Source organism: Callithrix jacchus, chromosome 8, assembly GCF_049354715.1.
Source record: "Callithrix jacchus isolate 240 chromosome 8, calJac240_pri, whole genome shotgun sequence".
In the NCBI taxonomy this organism is placed as follows: Eukaryota; Metazoa; Chordata; class Mammalia; order Primates; family Cebidae; genus Callithrix; species Callithrix jacchus.
In genome coordinates this window covers 5,614,071-5,634,648 of record NC_133509.1, presented here as the reverse complement: position 1 = coordinate 5,634,648, position 20,578 = coordinate 5,614,071, and positions in this window count along the sequence as shown.

Here is a 20,578-nt window from a genome sequence, read left to right as displayed (position 1 = left end):
TCCCGGGTTAGAGCAATTCTCCTGCCACAGCCTCCTGAGTAGCTGGGATTACAGGGACACACCACCACATCCACGTTTTTTTTGTATTTTTAGTAGAGACGGGGTTTCACCATGTTGGTCACGAGTGCCCTTGTGATCGCCCGCCTTGGCCTCCCAAAGTGCTAGGATTACAGACCTGAGCCACCATGCCCTGTCTCAGGGATCAGAGTTCTTAAGGACAATTTGGTGGTTGGGGACACAGCCAGTGAGTAAGGAGTGCTGATTGGTTGGGTCGGAGATGAAATCATAGGACATCAAAGCTGTCCTGCACTGAGTCACGTGGGAGCCAGTATAAGAAGAGCCAGTTCATTGATCTCGGTGGTGCCAGCTAATCCATCAAGCACAGGGTCTGCAAAATATCTCAAGCACCGAATTCAGGCTTTGCAATAGGGATGTCATCCCCAGGAGCAATCTGGGGAGGGTCAAGCTCTTGTAGCCTCCAGCTTCAAGACTCCTAACCCATCATTTCTAATCTTGTGGCTAATTTGTTAGTCCTACAAAGGCAGTCTGGTCCTCAGGCAGGAAGGGGGTTTGTTTTGGGAAAGGGCTGTTAATTACCTTTGTTTTAAACTATAAACTACGTTCCTCCCAAACTTAGTTCAGCCTATGCCCAGGAATGAGCAAGGACAGCTTGCAGCTTAGAAGCAACATGGAGTGGGCTAGGTCAGTTATCTTTTGCTGTCTAAGGCATGATTTTGCAAGGGCAGTTTCAAAATGCGTCCTTGGTTCTGGGCTTTCCCTGTAGAAACAGGTTCCCTAGGAGTTTTCGTTCTCTCCACGTGGGGGCAGCAAAGGACAGTGAGTCCCGCGGGCAGGCCTGGTAGTGCTGGAGAGCTCCTGGCACTTTCCTGGTGACCTAGGGTAAGTGCTGGAAATCTGCAGACATCGTCCCTCCCTTCCCTTTCTTCCTCATGTCTCAGAGGAGTCACACCTGGTCGGAGTTCGATCTTTGCTTAACCTGTGGCCTACGTCAGTTTCAAGAATAATTGAACGACAGGTTTAATTTTTTTTTTTTTTTTTTTTTTCCTGAGACAGAGTCTCACTGTGTTGCCCAGGCTGGAGCACAATGGTGTAATCTTGGCTCACGGCAACCTCTGCCTCCCAGATTCAAGCAATTCTCCTGCCTCAGCCTCCTGAGTAACTGGGATTACAGGTGCACGCCACCAGGCCCAGCTAACGTTTGTATTTTTAGTAGAGATGGGGTTTCACCATGTTGGTCAGTCTGGTCTCGAACTCATGACCTCATGATCCCCACGCATGAGCCTCCCAAAGTGCTGGGATTACAGGTGTGAGCCACCACGCCAACCACAAGTTTAAAAATTAAACAAAGCATGGCAATTAGAACTAAAAACAGCCCAGAGACTATGTAAAGCCATCAGATATGCCTAAGATAAGCTAATTATAAAAAGTGAACCCTGAGTTTCGCTTCAGATTTCTAGATGTCAGGGCAGGGTGAAGATCAGGATAAGGCAGTCTGGAATGCAGAAGGTAAGGAGAGGCTGGCGTCGTGGCTTGCACCTGTAATCTCAGCAGTTTGGGAGGCTGAGTTGGGAGAATTCTTTGAGGCCAGGAGTTAACACCAGCCTAGGCAACATAGCAAGACCCCATATCTACAAAAAAACTTATTTTAATTAGTCAGGCACAGTGGTGCACACCGGTAATCCTAGCTACTCAGGAGACTGAGGCTGAAATGAGCTATGAGCTATAATCACGCCACAGCTTCCACTTGAGTGACAAAGACCCTGTCTTTAACAATAAAAAGTAATAAGGAGAGGGCAGACCAAAACCTCAGTAACCAGGTGAATAATATTTCAACGTAATATTTCAAAAAGTCAAAATTGTAGAAACTCTCAGAAAACACAGTATGTCCAATTTATGCCTAAAAACACGTATATAGGGCCAGGAGCGGTGGCTCAAGCCTGTAATCCCAGCACTTTGGGAGGCCGAGGCGGCTGGATCACGAGGTCAAGAGATCGAGACCATTCTGGTCAATATGGTGAAACCCCGTCTCTACTAAAATTACAAAAAATTAGCTGGGCATGGTGGCGCATGCCTGTAATCCCAGCTACTCAGGAGGCTGAGGCAGGAGAATTGCCTGAACCCAGGAGGGGGATGTTGTGGTGAGCCGAGGTCGCGCCATTGCACTCCAGCCTGGGTAACAAGAGAGAAACTCCGTCTCAAAAAAAAGAAAAAAGAAGTGAGAAATTGGCAGCTGGCGCCAGGGAGAGGCCATTTCCTGACAGTCCGCGTGTGTTGCACGGAAGGGTCAATTGAATGCAGATGCCAGGAAGAAGCAGCTTCGAGGCGTGCGCATTAAGAGACCAACTGGTGGAAACTGACCTCTGGAGCCTCCACTGGACAGGGGAAGACAGCCTGCAACGGGCATGTGTACCAACGGGCATGTGTACCAACGGGCATGTGTACCAACGCCCATGTGTACCAAGGGGCATGTGTACCAACGGCCATGTGTACCAACGGGCATGTGTACCAACGGCCATGTGTACCAACGGCCATGTGTACCAACGGCCATGTGTACCAACGGCCATGTGTACCAACGGCCATGTGTACTTCCTAAATCAATGCCTGCTTTTTCCCAAGCGTGAGGAGCGAACTGCGCAGGCAGGTGTCCAACCTAAGGGAAGATTCATGGGAAAGGAGCCAGCCTAGAAGGTCCTAGGATCACAGTTCAATGCCACACTAGAACGACACATGCCAGTTTAGGTTTCTTGGAGGCGTATTTTCCTTTCTTTCCTGTTCTAAAGCCTTTTAAAATAAACTTCCACTTCTGCCTGAAACACACCTCGGTCTCCTCTGCTTTATGCCCCTCGGTGGAATTCTTTCTTCTGAGGAGGCAAGGATTGAGGTTGCCGCAGAGCCGTTCAGATTGGCTGCCGGAAACTCCTCCCACTGGTTATATGCAAACACTTTTTACCCAGGTCCTGGGACCCCCCCTCCTCTTTTCTCTGCTGTATCCCAGGTCCCTGGATCCCTTGTCTGTTTCCTTTCGGTTACTGAGCTACATCCTCTACTGTTTCCTCTAGCAACTGCATGAGAAAGAAAGCACCGAAGGGAAGTTTAGTATCTATTTGTTTTCTCTTTTTGAGGCAGGGTCTCACTCTGTCACCTGGGCTAGGGTTCAGTGACACAATCTCAGCTCACTGCAGCCTCACACTCTGTCACCTGGGCTAGGGTTCAGTGACACAATCTCAGCTCACTGCAGCCTCACACTCCAGAGCTAAGGTGATCATCCCACCTCAGCCCCCCAAGAAGCTGACACTATAGGTGTACCCCATCACACCTGGCTAACTTTTCCATTCTTTTTTTTTTTTTTTTTTTTTTTTGAGATGAGGTCTGACTATGTTGCTCAGGCTGGTCTTGAACCCCTGGACTCAAACAATCCACCTGCCTTAGACTCCCAAAATGCCAGGATTACACGCGTGAGCCACCACATCCATTCAGTAAATTTGGTCTCTTATGTGACTGAAAACATCTCTTTTCTACTCTAATGTGCGTTTGATAACTCATCTGTGCATAAAAACTCTTACATGGAAATGATTTTCTCCCAGGATTTTCAGTGCGTCATTCCATTGTTTCCAGCTTCCAGGGTCACCATTGAGAAGGCTGATCCCAACCAGAGTCCTAGTCCTTCGTACTTCATCTGCTTTTTCCTCCCTGGAAACTTCTAGCATTCTCTATTTATCGTTGACATATGAAAAGTCAATACGGTGACCCTTGGTGTGGGGCTACTTCATGACTTCCCTGGGTATTAGGTGGGCTCTCTCAATCTGGAGACTCAGTCCTTCAGGTCTGGGGAAATAGCTTAAAAATAATACAAGATAATATTCCTCTCTCAAATATGTCTCCTAATGAAACATAGTATTTGAATGTTTGACTTCCTGGGATGATAGTCCTCTTATTTTCCTATTTGAATCTTTCTTTTTCTTTTTCTTTCTTTATTTATTTAAAGATGGGGTTTCTCCATGTCGGTCAGGCTGGTCTTGAACTCCCCAGCTCAGGTGATCCGCCCACCTTGGCCTCCCAAGTTGCTGGGATTACAGGTGTGACCCACCGCGCCCAGCTCTTTCCTTTAATTCTAACTTCAGAGAGAGCTTTCTCAACTCCATCTTCCAAGCCTCATCCTGAGTTGTTTAACGTGGTCACTTCCTTTTTTTTTTATTTTTTATTTTTGACACGGAGTCTTTCTCTGTTACCAGGCTGGACTGCAGTGGTGAGATCTTGGCTCACTGTGACCTCTGACGCCCGGGTTCAAGCAATTCTCCTGCCGCAGCCTCCTGAGGAGCTGGGATTACAGGGACACACCACCACATCCAGCTTCTTTTTTTTATTTTTAGTAGAGACGGGGTTTCACCATGTTGGTCACGAGTGCCCTTGTGATCGCCCGCCTTGTCCTCCCAAAGTGCAAGGATTACAGATGTGAGCCACCACGCCCTGCCTCAGGGATCAGAGTTCTTAAGGACAATCTGGTGGTTGGGGACGCAGCCAGTGAGTAAGGAGTGCTGATTGGTTGGGTCGGAGATGAAATCATAGGACATCAAAACTGTCCTGCACTGAGTCAGGTGGGGGCCGGTATCAGACGAGCCAGTTCATCGATCTGGGTGGTGCCAGCTAATCCATCAAGCACAGGGTCTGCAATAGGGATGTTATCCCCAGGAGCAATCTGGGGAGGGTCAAGCTCTTGTAGCCTCCAGCTTCAAGACTCCTAACCCATCATTTCTAATCTTGTGGCTAATTTGTTAGTCCTACAAAGGCATTCTGGTCCTCAGGCAGGAAGGGGGTTTGTTTTGAAAAAGGGCTGTTAATTACCTTTGTTTTAAACTATAAACTACCTTCCTCCCAAACTTAGTTCAGCCTATGCCCAGGAATGAGCAAGGACAGCTTGGAGCTTAGAAGCAAGATGGAGTGGGCTAGGTCAGGTATCTTTTGCTGTCTGGGCCGTGATTTTGCAATGGCGGTTTCCAAACCTGTTCCTTGGTTCTGGGTTTTCCCTGTAGAAACAGGTTCCCTAGGAGTTTTCGTTCTCTCCACGTGGGGGCAGCAAAGGACAGTGAGTCCCGCGGGCAGGCCTGGTAGTGCTGGAGAGCTCCTGGCACTTTCCTGGTGACCTAAGGTAAGTGCTGGAAATCTGCAGACATCGTCCCTCCCTTCCCTTTCTTCCTCATGTCTCAGAGGAGTCGCACCTGGTCGGAGTTCGATCTTTGCTTAACCTGTGGCCTAAGTCAGTTTCAAGAATAATTGAACGACAAGTTTCTTTGTTTTTCCCTTTTTTTTTTTTTTTTTTGAGACAGAGTCTCACTCTGTTGCCCAGGCTGGAGCACAATGGTGCAATCTTGGCCCACGACAACCTCTGCCTCCCAGATTCAAGCAATTCTCCTTCCTCAGCCTCCTGAGTGACTGGGATTACAGGTGCACGCCACCACGCCCAGCTAACGTTTGTATTTTTAGTAGAGATGGGGTTTCACCACGTTGGTCAGTCTGGTCTCGAACTCCTGACCTCATGATCCCCCCGCATGAGCCTCCCAAAGTCCTGGGAGTACAGGCGTGAGCCACCGCGCCAACCACAATTTTAAAAATTAAACAAAGCATCGCAATTAGAACTAAAAACAGCCCAGAGACTATCTAAAGCCATCAGATATGCCTAAGATAAGCTAATAATAAAAAGTGAACGCTGAGTTTACCTTCAGATTTCTAGATGTCAGGGCAGGGTGAAGATTAGGGTAAGGCAGTCTGGAATGCAGAAGGTAAGGAGAGGCTGGCGTGGTGGCTTGCACCTGTAATCTCAGCACTTTGGGAGGCTGAGTTGGGAGAATTCTTTGAGGCCAGGAGTTAACACCAGCCTAGGCAACATAGCAAGACCCCATATCTACAAAAAAATTTATTTTAATTAGTCAGGCACGGTGGTGCACACCGGTAATCCTAGCTACTCAGGAGACTGAGGCTGAAATGAGCTATGAGCTATAATCACGCCACAGCTTCCACTTGAGTGACAAAGACCCTGTCTTTAAAAAAAAATATGTGGGGCCGGGTGCGGTGGCTCAAGCCTGTAATCCCAGCACTTTGGGAGGCCGAGGCGGCTGGATCACGAGGTCAACAGATCGAGACCATTCAGGTCAACATGGTGAAACCCCGTCTCTACTGAAAATACAAAAATTAGCTGGGCATGATGGCACGTGCCTGTAATCCCAGCTACTCAGGAGGCTGAGGCAGGTGAATTGCCTGAACCCAGGAGGGAGAGGTTGTGGTGTGCCGAGATCGCGCCATTGCACTCCAGCCTGGGTAACAAGAGCGAAACTCCGTCTCAAAAAAAGAAAAAAAAAGTGAGAAATTGGCAGCTGGCGCCAGGGAGAGGCCATTTCCTGACAGTCCGCGTGTGTTGCGCTGAAGTGTGAATTGAAAGCAGATGCCAGGAAGAAGCAGCTTCGAGGCGTGCGCATTAAGAGACCAACTGGTGGAAACTGACCTCTGGAGCCTCCACTGGACAGGGGAAGACAGCCTGCAACGGGCATGTGTACCAAGGGGCATGTGTACCAAGGGGCATGTGTACCAAGGGGCATGTGTACCAACGGGCATGTGTACCAATGGCCATGTGTACCAACGGGCATGTGTATCAACGGCCATGTGTACCAACGGGCATGTGTACCAACGGCCATGTGTACCAATGGGCATGTGTACCAACGGCCATGTGTACCAACGGGCATGTGTACCAACGGCCATGTGTACCAACGGGCATGTGTACCAACGGCCATGTGTACCAACGGCCATGTGTACCAACGGTTATGTGTACCAATGGACATGTGTACCAACGCCCATGTGTACCAAGGGGCATGTGTACCAACGGGCGTGTGTACCAACGGGCATGTGTACCAACGCCCATGTGTACCAAGGGGCATGTGTACCAACGGGCATGTGTACCAACGGGCATGTGTACCAATGGGCATGTGTACCAATGACCATGTGTACCAACGGGCATGTGTACCAACGGGCATGTGTACCAACGGCCATGTGTACCAACAGGCATGTGTACCAACGGCCATGTGTACCAACGGGCATGTGTACCAACGGCCATGTGTACCAACGGGCATGTGTACCAACCGGCATGTGTACTTCCTACACCAACGCCTGCTCCTTCCCAAGCGTCAGGAGGGCACTGCGCAGGCAGGTGGCCACCCTAAGGGAAGACTCATGGGAAAGGAGCCAGCCTAGAAGGTCCTAGGATCACAGTTCAATGCCACACTAGACCTACACATGCCCGTTTAGGTTTCTTTGAAGCGTATTTTCCTTTCTTTCCGGTTCTAAAGCCTTTTAAAATAAACTTCCACTTCTGCCTGAAACACACCTCGGTCTCCTCTGCTTTATGCCCCTCGGTGGAATTCTTTCTTCTGAGGAGGCAAGGATTGAGGTTGCCGCAGAGCCGTTCAGATTGGCCGCCGGAAACTCCTCCCACTGGTTATATGCAAACACTTTTTACCCAGGTCCTGGGACCCCCCCCCCTCTTTTCTCTGTTGTATCCCAGGTCCCTGGATCCCTTGTCTGTTTCCTTTCGGTTACTGAGCTACATCCTCTACTGTTTCCTCTAGCAACTGCATGAGAAAGAAAGCACGGAAGGGAAGTTTAGTATCTATTTGTTTTCTCTTTTTGAGGCAGGGTCTCACTCTGTCACCTGGGCTAGGGTTCAGTGACACAATCTCAGCTCACTGCAGCCTCACACTCCAGAGCTAAGGTGATCCTCCCACCTCAGCCCCCCAAGGAGCTGACACTATAGGTGTACCCCATCACACCTGGCTAACTTTTCCATTCTTTTTTTTTTTTTTTTTTTTTGAGATGAGGTCTGATTATGTTGCTCAGGCTGGTCTTGAACCCCTGGACTCAAGCAATACACCTGCCTTAGACTCCCAAAATGCCAGGATTACAGGCGTGAGCCACCACATCCATTCAGTAAATTTGGTCTCTTATGTGACTGAAAACATCTCTTTTCTACTCTAATGTGTGTTTGATAACTTATCTGTGCATAAAAACTCTTACATGGAAATGATTTTCTCCCAGGATTTTCAGTGTGTCATTCCATTGTTTCCAGCTTCCAGGGTCACCATTGAGAAGGCTGATCCCAACCAGAGTCCTAGTCCTTCGTATTTCATCTGCTTTTTCCTCCCTGGAAACTTCTAGCATTTTCTATTTATCTTTGACATATGAAAAGTCAATACGGTGACCCTCGGTGTGGGGCTACTTCATGACTTCCCTGGGTATAAGGTGAGCTCTCTCAATCTGGAGACTCAGTCCTTCAGGTCTGGGGAAGTAGCTTAAAATAATACAAGATAATATTCCTCTCTCAAATATGTCTCCTAATGAAACATAGTATTGGAATATTTGACTTCCTGGGATGATATTTATCTTATTTTCCTATTTGAATCTTTTTCTTCTTTTTCTTTTTGTTTATTTATTTATTTATTTAAAGATGCGGTTTCTCCATGTCGGTCAGGCTGGTCTTGAACTTCCAACCTCAGGTGATCCGCCCACCTTGGCCTCCCAAAGTGCCGGGATTACAGGTGTGAGCCACCGCGCCCGGCTCTTTCCTTTAATTCTAACTTCAGAAAGAGCTTTCTCAACTCCATCTTCCACGCCTTATCCTGAGTTGTTTAATATGGTCGCTTCTTTTTTTTTTTATTTTTTATTTTTGACATGGAGACTTTCCCTGTTACCAGGCTGGAATGCAGAGGTAAGATCTTGGCTCACTGTGACCTCTGACTCCCGGGTTCAAGCAATTCTCCTGCCACAGCCTCCTGAGTAACTGGGATTACAGGGACACACCACCACATCCAGCTTTTTTTTGTATTTTTAGTAGAGACGGAATTTCACCGTGTTGGTGATGAGTGCCCTTGTGATCGCCCGCCTTGGCCTCCCAAAGTGCTAGGATTACAGACGTGAGCCACCACGCCCTGCCTCAGGGATCAGAGTTCTTAAGGACAATTTGGTGGTTGGGGACGCAGCCAGTGAGTAAGGAGTGCTGATTTGTTGGGTCGGAGATGAAATCATAGGACATCAAAACTGTCCTGCACTGAGTCAGGTGGGGGCCAGTATCAGACGAGCCAGTTCATCGATCTGGGTGGTGCCAGCTAATCCATCAAGCACAGGGTCTGCAATAGGGATGTTATTCCCAGGAGCAATCTGGGGAGGGTCAAGCTCTTATAGCCTCCAGCTTCAAGACTCCTAACCCATCATTTGTAATCTTGTGGCTAATTTGTTAGTCCTAAAAAGACAGTCTGGTCCTCAGGCAAAAAGGGCAAGAGGGTTTTGGGAAAGGGCTGTTAATTACCTTCATTTTAAACTATAAACTACGTTCCTCCCAAACTTAGTTCAGCCTATGCCCAGGAATGAGCAAGGACAGCTTGCAGCTTAGAGGCAAGATGGAGTGGGCTAGGTCAGGTATCTTTTGCTGTCTGGGCCGTGATTCTGCAATGGCGGTGTCAAAATGCGTTCCTTGGTTCTGGGTTTTCCCTGTAGAAACAGGTTCCCTAGGAGTTTTCGTTCTCTCCACGTGGGGGCAGCAAAGGACAGTGAGTCCCGCGGGCAGGCCTGGTAGTGCTGGAGAGCTCCTGGCACTTTCCTGGTGACCTAAGGTAAGTGCTGGAAATCTGCAGACATCGTCCCTCCCTTCCCTTTCTTCCTCCTGTCTCAGAGGAGTCACACCTGCTCGGAGTTCGATCTTTGCTTAAGCTGTGGCCTACGTCAGTTTCAAGAATAATTGAACGACAGGTTTAATTTTTTTTTTTTTTTTTTTTTTGAGACAGAGTCTCATTCTGTTGCCCAGGCTGGAGCACAATGGTGCAATCTTGGCTCACGGCAACCTCTGCCTCCCAGATTCAAGCAATTCTCCTGCCTCAGCCTCCTGAGTGACTGGGATTACAGGTCCACGCCACCAGGCCCAGCTAACGTTTGTATTTTTAGTAGAGATGGGGGTTCACCATGTTGGTCAGTCTGGTCTCGAACTCCTGACCTCATGATCCCCCCGCATGAGCCTCCCAAAGTCCTGGGAGTACAGGCGTGAGCCACCGCGCCAACCACAAGTTTAAAAATTAAACAAAGCATGGCAAGTATAACTGAAAACAGCCCAGAGACTATCTAAAGCAATCAGATATGCCTAAGATAAGCTAATTATAAAAAGTGAACCCTGAGTTTAGCTTCAGATTTCTAGATGTCAGGGCAGGGTGAACATTAGGGTAAGGCAGTCTGGAATGCAAAAGGTAAGGAGAGGCTGGCGTGGTGGCTTGCACCTGTAATCTCAGCACTTTGGGAAGCTCGGTTGGGAGAATTCTTTGAGCCCAGGACTTAAAACCAGCCTAGGCAACATAGCAAGACCCCATATCTACAAAAAAACTTATTTTGATTAGTCAGGCACGGTGGTGCACACCGGTAATCCTAGCTACTCAGGAGACTGAGGCTGAAATGAGCTACGAACTATAATCACACCACAGCTTCCACTTGAATGACAAAGACCCTGTCTTAAAAAAAAAAAAAAAAGTAATAAGGAGAGGGCAGACCAAAACCTCAGTAACCAGGTGAATAATATTTCAACGTAATATTTCAAAACGTCAAAATTGTAGAAACTCTCACAAAACACACTATGTCCAATTTATGCCTAAAAACATGTATATAGGGCCGGGCACGGTGGCTCACGCCTGTAATCGTAGCGATTTGGGAGGCCGAGGCAAGTGGATCACGAGGTCAGGGGATCGAGACCATCCTGGTCAACATGCTGAAAACCCGTCTCTACTAAATATACAAAAATTAGCTGGGCATGGTGGCGCGTGCCTGTAATCCCAGCTACTCAGGAGGCTGAGGCAGGAGAATTGCCTGAACCCAGGAGGCGGAGGTTGCGGTGGGCCGAGGTCGCGCCATTGCACTCCAGCCTGGGTAACAAGAGCGAAACTCCATCTCAAAATAAAACAAACAACAACAAGAAAAAAAGAAACATGTATATAGAGGGAAATACATTTTCTTTTGCCTCAATTCCAATATGACACCACATAGCACAGTCAGATCTGGTCTTTAGCTAAGATTTGATATTTTCCTCATCTGTAATTGTTTAGTATTAATGCTAATCTTTTAAAATATTGCACTAAAATATATTCTTAGAGTGTTTGGTGACCCTCTAAATCTACCAGGGAGATCGTCTGTCTCATGGTGATTTATCTTTATCCCAGAGCTGCGAGGGGCCTCTTACCAGGGAGCATCAAAATTACTGGACCCTCCTGGCCAACAAGCCCTTGCCAGGCATCCCACATACCTGGGACGTCCTGAGGCAACCCTGGCAGACAGTACACAAGGCACCACTTCCTCAGCCACTCCCCAAGGCTGACACACCTTGGCTCTTCCCCCTGCATCTGGCCACCAAATCCTTCCCAACACAGTGCTCCAGGCACTTCTATCTACTGATCAGAACTGACAGATGAGAGAAAAATCTGTTCATTTTGGTTTTTGGTTTTTGGTTGTTTTTTTGTTTTTGTTTTATTTTTCTGAGAGGGAGTTTTGCTCTGGTTCCCCTAGCTGGAGTACAGTGGTACAATCTCGGCTCACTGCAACCTCCACCTCCCAGGTTCAAGCAGTTCTCCTGCCTCAGTCTCCTGAGTAGCTGGGACTACAGATGTGTGCCACCACACCTGGCTAATCTTTAGCAGAGATGAGGTTTCACCATGTTAGCTAGGATGATCTCAGTCAGTCTCCTGACCTTGTGATCTGCCTGTCTCGGCCTCCCAAAGTGCTGGGATTACAGGCGTGAGCCACTGTGCCTGCCCAGTGAAAATCTTTTTTAAAAAACGTATTTTATTATAGTAAGAACATGTAACATAAGATCTGCCCTCGTAAAGAAGTTTTAAGGGTACAGCGCATGGCTGTTGACTACAGGTGCAATGTTATACAGCAGATCTCGGGGTGTTTTCAATAGAGTCTCACTCTGTCACCCAGGCTGGAGTGCAATGGCGCCATCTCAGCTCACTGCAACCTCCACCTCCTGGGTTCAAGCAATTCTCCTGCCTCAGCCTCCCGAATACCTGGGATCACAGCTACGTGCCACCACACCCAGCTAATTTTTATATTTTTAGTAGAAATGCAAGGAGGGGTGGTTCACCATGTTGGCCAGGCTGGTCTCCAACTGCTGACCTGAGATAATCCACCTGCCTTGGCCTCCCAAAGTACTGGGATTACACACGTGAGCCACCATGCCAGGCAAGACCTCTGGAGTTTATTCATCTTGCTTAAAGATAAAATCTTATAAACAAAGACCTAGGAATTTATTCTAACAGGGACAACTGACATGATATTGCAGGGTTGAGACTGGAGAGCATTTCCAGCCATTTTAGGCTGACAGATGATGGTGCAGAGTTAGAGACAAGATTGTGTATTACTCTGTTTTCATGCTGCTAATACATTCATTCCCAAGACGGGGTAATTTAGAAAGGAAAGAGATTTAGTTGACTCACATTTCCACACGGCTGGGGAGGCCTCGTTATCATCCACACCGTAGGGCGAATGAAGAGCAAAGTCACGTCCTACGTGTCGGCAGCAAGAGAGCATGTGCGGGAGAACTTCCCTTTATAAAAGCATCAGATCTCGTGAGACTTAGTCACTGTCACGAGAACAGCAGCGGAAAAACCGACCCCCATGATTCACTTGCCTCCCAGGACACTTGGAAACTCAAGATGCGACTGGGGTGGGGACACAGCCCAACCATATCAGGCCGTTCATTGAAAGAGGGAGGTAAACTGTTGCTCTAGAGGCTGCTCATCTGGGGACACTCTGAGGACTGTCCAGCGGAAATGTCTGCAATCATAGAACTCTTCCACACGTGCACAGGCAATATAGTAGGTACTATATTGGAGAATTGCCTGATCCCAGGAGGCAGAGGTTGTGGTGAGCCGAGATCCCGCCATTGAACTCCAGCCTGGGTAACAAGAGTGAAACGTCCTCTCAAAAAAAAAAAAAGAAACAAGATAATATTTTTCTCTCAAATATCTCCTTTAATGAAACATAATGTTTGACTGTTTGACTTCCTGGGATGATATTTATCTTATTTTCGTATTTGAATCTTTCTTTCTTTTTGTTTATTTATTTATTTAAACATAGGGTTTCTCCATGTCGGGCAGGCTGGTCTTGAACTCCCGACCTACGGGGATCCGCCCACCTTGGCCTCCCAAAGTGCTGGGATTACAGGTGTGAGCCACCGCGCCCGGCTCTTTCCTTTAATTCTAACTACAGAGAGAGCTTTCTCAACTCCATCTTCCACGCCTTATCCTGAGTTGTTTAACGTGGTCTCTTCCTTTTTTTTTTTAATTTTTTTTAATTTTTGACATGCAGTCTTTCTCTGTTACCAGGCTGGACTGCAGTGGCATGATCTTGGCTGACTGTGACCTCTGACTCCCGGGTTCAAGAAATTCTCCTGCCACAGCCTCCTGAGTAGCTGGGATTACAGGGACACACCACCACATCCAGGGTTTTTTTGTATTTTTAGTAGAGACGCGGCTTCATCGTGTTGGTCACGAGTGCCCTTGTGATCGCCCGCCTTGGCCTTTCAAATTGCTGAGATTACAGGTGTGAGCCCCCACGCCCTGTTTCAGGGATCAGAGTTCTTAAGGACAGTTTGGTGGTTGGGGACTCAGCCAGTGAGTAAGGAGTGCTGATTGCTTGGGTCGGAGATGAAATCATAGGACATCAAAACTGTCCTGCACTGAGTCAGGTGGGGGCCAGTATCAGAGGAGCCAGTTCATGGATCTGGGTGGTGCCAGCTAATCCATCAAGCACAGGGTCTGCAAAATATCTCAAACACCGAATTCAGGCTTTGCAATAGGGATGTTATGCCCAGGAGCAATCTGGGGAGGGTCAAGCTCTTGTAGCCTCCAGTTTCAAGACTCCTTAACCATCATTTCTAATCTTGTGGCTAATTTGTTAGTCCTAAAAAGGCCGTCAGGTCCTCAGGCAAGAAGGGGGTTTGTTTTGGGAAAGGGCTGTTAATTGCCTTTGTTTTAAACTATAAACTACGTTCCTCCCAAACTTAGTTCAGCCTATGCCCAGGAATGAGCAAGGACAGCTTGCAGCTTAGAGGCAAGATGCACTTGGCTAGATCAGGTATCTTTTGCTGTCTGGGCCCTGATTCTGCAATGTTGGTTTCAAAACGCATTCCTTGGTTCTGGGTTTTCCCTGTAGAAACAGGTTCCCTAGGAGTTTTCGTTCTCTCCACGTGGGGGCAGCAAAGGACAGTGAGTCCCGCGGGCAGGCCTGGTAGTGCTGGAGAGCTCCTGGCACTTTCCTGGTGACCTAGGTTAAGTGCTGGAAATCTACAGACATCGTCCCTCCCTTCCCTTTCTTCCTCATGTCTCAGAGGAGTCACACCTGCTCGGAGTTCGATCTTTGCTTAACCTGTGGCCTAAGTCAGTTTCAAGAATAATTGAACGACAAGGTTAATTTTTTTTTTTTTTTTTTTTTTCAGACAGAGTCTCACTCTGTTGCCCAGGCTGGAGCACAATGGTGCAATCTTGGCTCACGACAACCTCTGCCTTTCAGATTCAAGCAATTCTCCTGCCTCAGCCTCATGAGTAACTGGGATTACAGGTGCACACCACCACGCGCAGCTAATGTTTCTATTTTTAGTAGACATGGGGGTTCACCGTGTTGGTCAGTCTGGTCTCGAACTCCTGACCTCATGATCCCCCCGCATGAGCCTCCCAAAGTGCTGGGATTACAGGTGTGAGCCACCGCGCCCGGCTCTTTCCTTTTATTCTAAGTTCAGAGAGAGCTTTCTCAACTCCATCTTCCACGCCTTATCCTGAGTTGTTTAACGTGGTCTCTTCCTTTTTTTTATTATTTTTTTTATTTTTGACATGCAGTCTTTCTCTGTTACCAGGCTGGACTGCAGTGGCGAGATCTTGGCTCACTGTGACCTCTGACCCCTGGGTTCAAGCAATTCTACTGCCACAGCCTCCTGAGTAGCTGAAATTACAGGGACACACCACCACATCCAGGTTTTTTTTGTATTTTTCGTAGAGACAGAATTTCACCGTGTTGGTGATGAGTGCCCTTGTGATCGCCCTTCTTGGCCTCCCATAGTGGGAGGATTACAGACGTGAGCCACCACGCCCTGCCTCAGGGATCAGAGTTCTTAAGGACAATTTGGTGGTTGCGGACGCAGCCAGTGAGTAAGGAGTGCTGATTGGTAGGGTCGGAGATGAAATCATAGGACATCAAAACTGTCCTGCACTGAGTCAGGTGGGGGCCAGTATCAGAGGAGCCAGTTCATCAATCTGGGTGGTGCCAGCTAATCCATCAAGCACAGGGTCTGCAATAGGGAAGTTATCCCCAGGAGCAATCTGGGGAGGGTCAAGCTCTTATAGCCTCCAGCTTCAAGACTCCTAACCCATCATTTCTAATCTTGTGGCTAATTTGTTAGTCCTACAAAGGCAGTCAGGTCCTCAGGCAAGAAGGGGATTTCTTTTGGGAAAGGGCTGTTAATTACCTTCGTTTTAAACTACAAACTACGTTCCTCCCAAACTTAGTTCAGCCTATGCCCAGGAATGAGCAAGGACAGCTTGCAGCTTAGAGGCAAGATGGAGTTGGCTAGGTCAGGTATCTTTTGCTGTCTGGGCCGTGATTTTGCAATGGCGGTTTCAAAACGCGTTCCTTGGTTCTGGGTTTTCCCTGTAGAAACAGGTTCCCTAGGAGTTTTCGTTCTCTCCACGTGGGGGCAGCAAAGGACAGTGAGTCCCGCGGGCAGGCCTGGTAGTGCTGGAGAGCTCCTGGCACTTTCCTGGTGACCTACGGTAAGTGCTGGAAATCTGCAGACATCGTCCCTGCCTTCCCATGGTGTGCCACCATGCCTGGCTAATCTGTAGCAGAGGTGAGGTTTCACCATGTTAGCTAGGATAGTCTCAGTTTCCTGACCTTGTCATCTGCCTGCCTTGGCCTCCCAAAGTGCTGGGATTACAGGCATGAGCCACTGTGCCAGCCCAGTGAAAATTTGTTTTTAAAAATTTATTTTATTACAGTAACAACATGTAACATAAGATCTGCCCTCGTAAAGAAGTTTTAAGGGTACAGCGCATGGCTGTTGGCTACAGGTGCAATGTTATACAGCAGATATTGGGGTGTTTTCAATAGAGTCTCACTCTGTCACCCAGGCTGGAGTGCAATGGTGCCATCTCAGCTCACTGCAACCTCCACCTCCTGGGTTCAAGCAATTCTCCTGCCTCAGCCTCCCGAATACCTGGGATCACAGCTACGTGCCACCACACCCAGCTAATTTTTATATTTTTAGTAGAGATGCGGGGAGGCGTGGTTCACGGTGTTGGCCAGGCTGGTCTCCAACTGCTGACCTCAGATAATCCACCTGCCTTGGCCTCCCAAAGTACTGGAATTACATGCGTGAGCCACCATGCCAGGCAAGACCTCTGGAGTTTATTCATCTTGCTTAAAGATAAAATGTTATAAACACAGACCTAGGAATTTATTCTAACAGGGACAACTGACATGATATTGCAGGGATGAGACTGGAGAGCATTTCCAGCCATTTTAGGCTGACAGATGATGGTGCAGAGTTAGAGACAAGATTGTGTATTACTCTGTTTTCATGCTGCTAATACATTCATTCCCAAGACGGGGTAATTTAGAAAGGAAAGAGATTTAGTTGACTCACAGTTCCACACGGCTGGGGAGGCCTCGTTATCATCCACACCGTAGGGCGAATGAAGAGCAAAGTCACATCCTACGTGTCGGCAGCAAGAGAGCATGTGCGGGAGAACTTCCCTTTATAAAAGCATCAGATCTCGTGAGACTTAGTCACTGTCGCGAGAACAGCAGGGGAAAAACCGACCCCCATGATTCACTTGCCTCCCAGGACACTTGGAAACTCAAGATGCGACTTGGGTGGGGACACAGTCCAACCATATCAGGTCGTTCATTGAAAGAGGGAGGTAAACTGTTGCTCTAGAGGCTGCTCATCTGGGGACACTCTGAGGACTGTCCAGCGGAAATGTCTGCAATCATAGAACTCTTCCACACGTGCACAGGCAATATAGTAGGTACTAACCGCATGAGGCTGCTGACACTTGAAATGTGGCTAGTACCACTGGGAACCTTAAGTGTCAGATACACTGAATTCTAAACAATTTATATTTACATTTAAATGACCACATGTTTTATTTTGGCTGGAACCACCATCTTCTAATAATTTGCCTAAATGACGAAAACAAGGGAAAGGGGAGAAGCACCTGCCCCCTGTTCCCTGGGCCTTTTACAATGCATAGAGTTGCTGGGCACGGTGGCTCATGCCTGTAATCCCAGCACTTTGGGAGGCCGAGGCGGGTGGATCACGAGGTCAAGAGATCCATACCATCCTGGTCAACATGTTGAAACCCCGTCTCTACTAAAAATACAAAATATAGCTGGGCACGGTGGCATGTGCTTGTAATCTCAGCTGCTTGAAAGGCTGAGGCAGGAGAATTGCCTGAACTCAGAAGGCAAAGGTTGTGGTTAGCCGAGATCGCGCCATTGAACTCCAGCCTGGGTAACAAGAGCGAAACTTCATCTCAAAAAAAAAAAAGTCAATATTCCTCTCTCAAATATCTCTCCTAATGAACATAATATTTGAATGTTTGACTTCTTGGGATGATATTTATCTTGTTTTACTATTTAAATCCTTCTTTTTATTTATTAATTTTTTTTTTAAAAATGGGGTTTCTCAATGTCGGTCAGGCTGGTCTTGAACTCCCGACCTCAGGTGATCGGCCCACCTTGGCCTCCCAAAGTGCTGGGATTACAGGTGTGAGCGACCGCGCCTGGCTCTTTCCTTTAATTCTAAGTTCAGAGAGAGCTTTCTCAACTCCATCTTCCAAGCCTCATCCTGAGTTCTTTAACGTGGTCTCTTCCTTTTTTTTTTAATTTTTGACATGGAGTCTTTCTCTGTTACCAGGCTGGACTGCAGTGGCGAGATCTTGGCTCACTGTGACCTCTGACTCCCGGGTTCAAGCAATTCTCCTGCCACAGCCTCCTGAGTAGCTGGGATTACAGGGACACACCACCACATCCAGGTTTTTTTTTTTTTTGTATTTTTAGTAGAGACGGGGTTTCACCATGTTGGTCACGAGTGCCCTTGTGATCGCCCACCTTGGCCTCCCAAAGTGCGAGGGTTACAGACGTGAGCCACCACGCCCTGCCTCAGGGATCAGAGTTCTTAAGGACAGTTTGGTGGTTGGGGATGCAGCCAGTGAGTAAGGAGTGCTGATTGGTTGGGTCGGAGATGAAATCATAGGACATCAAAACTGTCCTGCACTGAGTCAGGTGGGGGCCAGTATCAGACGAGCCAGTTCATTGATCTGGGTGGTGCCAGCTAATCCATCAAGCACAGGGTCTGCAAAATATCTCAAGCACCGAATTCAGGCTTTGCAATAGGGATGTTATCCCCAGGAGCAATCTGGGGAGGGTCAAGCTCTTGTAGCCTCCAGCTTCAAGACTCCTAACCCATCATTTCTAATCTTGTGGCTAATTTGTTAGTCCTAAAAAGACAGTCTGGTCCTCAGGCAGGAAGGGGGTTTGTTTTGAAAAAGGGCTGTTAATTACCTTTGTTTTAAACTATAAACTACGTTCCTCCCAAACTTAGTTCAGCCTATGCCCAGGAATGAGCAAGGACAGCTTGCAGCTTAGAAGCAAGATGCAGTTGGCTAGGTCAGGTATCTTTTGCTGTCTGGGCCATGATTTTGCAATGACGGTGTCAAAACGCGTTCCTTGGCTCTGGGTTTTCCCTGTAGAAACAGGTTCCCTAGGAGTTTTCGTTCTCTCCACGTCGGGGCAGCAAAACACAGTGAGTCCCACGGGCAGGCCTGGTAGTGCTGGAGAGCTCCTGGCACTTTCCTGGTGACCTAAGGTAAGCGCTGGAAATCTGCAGACATCGTCCCTCCCTTCCCTTTCTTCCTCATGTCTCAGAGGAGTCACACCTGCTCGGAGTTCGATCTTTGCTTAACCTGTGGCCTAAGTCAGTTTCAAAAATAATTCAACGACAAGTTTCATCTTTTTTTTTTCTGAGACAGAGTCTCACTCTGTTGCCCAGGCTGGAGCACAATGGTGCAATCTTGGCTCACGGCAACCTCTGCCTCCCAGATTCAAGCAATTCTGCTGCCTCAGCCTCCTGAGTGACTGGGATTACAGGTGCACGACACCACGCCCAGCTAATGTTTGTATTTTTACTAGAGATGGGGTTTCACCATGTTGGCCAGTCTGGTCTCGAACTCATGACCTCATGATCCCACCGCATGAGCCTCCCAAAGTGCAGGGATTACAGGTGTGAGGCACCTCGCCCGGCTCTTTTTTTAATTCTAACTTCAGAGAGAGCTTTCTCAACTCCTTCTTTCACACCTTATCCTGAGTTGTTTAACGTGGTCTCTTTTTTTTATATATATTTTTGATTTTTGACATGGAGTCATTCTCTGTTACCAGGCTGGACTGCAGTGGCGAGATCTTGGCTCACTGTGACCTCTGACTCCCGGGTTAGAGCAATTCTCCTGCCACAGCCTCCTGAGTAGCTGGGATTACAGGGACACACCACCACATCCACGTTTTTTTTGTATTTTTAGTAGAGACGGGGTTTCACCATGTTGGTCACGAGTGCCCTTGTGATCGCCCGCCTTGGCCTCCCAAAGTGCTAGGATTACAGACCTGAGCCACCATGCCCTGCCTCAGGGATCAGAGTTCTTAAGGACAATTTGGTGGTTGGGACACAGCCAGTGAGTAAGGAGTGCTGATTGGTTGGGTCGGAGATGAAATCATAGGACATCAAAGCTGTCCTGCACTGAGTCAGGTGGGGGCCAGTATCAGAGGAGCCAGTTCATCGATCTGGGTGGTGCCAGCTAATCCATCAAGCACAGGGTCTACAATAGGGATGTCATCCCCAGGAGCAATCTGGGGAGGGTCAAGCTCTTGTAGCCTCCAGCTTCAAGACTCCTAACCCATCATTTCTAATCTTGTGGCTAATTTGTTAGTCCTACAAAGGCAGTCTGGTCCTCAGGCAGGAAGGGGGTTTGTTTTGGGAAAGGGCTGTTAATTACCTTTGTTTTAAACTATAAACTACCTTCCTCCCAAACTTAGTTCAGCCTATGCCCAGGAATGAGCAAGGACAGCTTGCAGCTTAGAAGCAAGATGAAGTGGGCTAGGTCAGGTATCTTTTGCTGTATGGGCCGTGATTTTGCAATGGCGGTTTCCAAACGCGTTCCTTGGTTCTGGGTTTTCCCTGTAGAAACAGGTTCCCTAGGAGTTTTCGTTCTCTCCACGTGGGGGCAGCAAAGGACAGTGAGTCCCACGGGCAGGCCTGGTAGTGCTGGAGAGCTCCTGGCACTTTCCTGGTGACCTAGGGTAAGTGCTGGAAATCTGCAGACATAGTCCCTCCCTTCCCTTTCTTCCTCATGTCTCAGAGGAGTCACACCTACTCGGAGTTCGATCTTTGCTTTACCTGTGGCCTACGTCAGTTTCAAGAATAATTGAACAACAGATT